Source organism: Alnus glutinosa, chromosome 9 (assembly GCF_958979055.1).
Source record: "Alnus glutinosa chromosome 9, dhAlnGlut1.1, whole genome shotgun sequence".
Classification (NCBI taxonomy): domain Eukaryota; kingdom Viridiplantae; phylum Streptophyta; class Magnoliopsida; order Fagales; family Betulaceae; genus Alnus; species Alnus glutinosa.
Window position 1 is genome coordinate 27,563,059 of NC_084894.1, and position 1,162 is coordinate 27,564,220.

The 1,162-nt window shown below is 36.9% G+C and overlaps 1 non-coding gene across 1 annotated transcript; it reads right to left on the minus strand.

Moving 5' to 3' along the window:
* Window positions 1-805: 805 nt before the first annotated feature.
* Window positions 806-887, minus strand: TRNAS-CGA (transfer RNA serine (anticodon CGA)). Its single transcript has one exon. It is a non-coding gene; the product is annotated as a tRNA-Ser (tRNA).
* Between the last annotated feature and the right edge of the window lie 275 nt (window positions 888-1,162).

Consider the following 1,162-nt stretch of genomic DNA (forward strand, 5'->3'; position numbering starts at 1 on the left):
TTGGACGTAATTGTCTTTAAAAGCTATGGACCATCTTTCTATCCTTCTAAAGTTAGATGTGACTTTTAAAATCACAATTAGATTTCGGATATATTGCTATTGAATTTTGATCCAATGATGATTTTAACTTAAAGGGGTAGCTCAATAGGTTGGGGACCACGCCTCATAAAGTGGAGGTCACTAGTTCGAATCCCCCCTCTCCCCTCTTGTGTAGACATGTCCAAAAACTGCATCAATTTTGGAAGAATAAAAATATGATTAAAAAAAAATGGTCCCTATCATTGCTCTAAAATAAGACCAAGTTGCATGCGAGGGATTATGATTCTTTATAATTATTTGTCATAATTTAAGATAATTCTTGCAGGTGATTGTGAGAGATTACGTTATGGGACTCACTTGACTGGATAAGTGATTGGGCAGCCTAATTTTTATTTAGTCGGGAAGGTCCCATAATCCAAATCCGAAAGTGAGCCAGAAGTTGGTGGAACTCAAAAGTCTGGACAACTATGCAATGGGCTCAAACGTTATGTGGAACTCTCTCTTTCTCTCTCTCTCTCTCCCTCTCTCTCTCTCATTTTAAATCCATCCCAAACAAAGCTTCGGGCCCAAGAAGAAACCGGGAAGATGGGGCATGCGCTGTGTCTCCCGGCCCATTAGCTTTGGAGTTAAAATAGAAAGATCCATGGATTCTTAAAAGATGGTGTGTCGGGTTCTCAGAAGTCAGAACAGTGCAAAGTTTGGTTGTTTTTAGGTGACACTCTCTTTACGGGTCTGACATTCCATGGATGAAAATAAAATTTAGAAACGTCGACAGCAGGATTCGAACCTGCGCAGGCAATGCCCAACAGATTTCGAGTCTGTCTCCTTAACCACTCGGACATATCGACGACTGGCTCTAGGATGGATCTCAATCTCTTTTTAACTTTTATTTAACGGTTAAATGTCAATTGAATAAAATTAGAAAAATAAAAAATAAAAAATGTCAATTGAATATGCCATGAATCTCTTTGCTTAGGAAAAAAAAAATGGTTCTGTTGTTAAAAATTGTGTTTTTTGTTCTCAAAACATTTTGTATTTCACATTTATGTTATTTCATAATAATTTTTCAAACCAAAAAAATACTCTCTAAAACATATTAACAAACATACGACACGAACCTCCC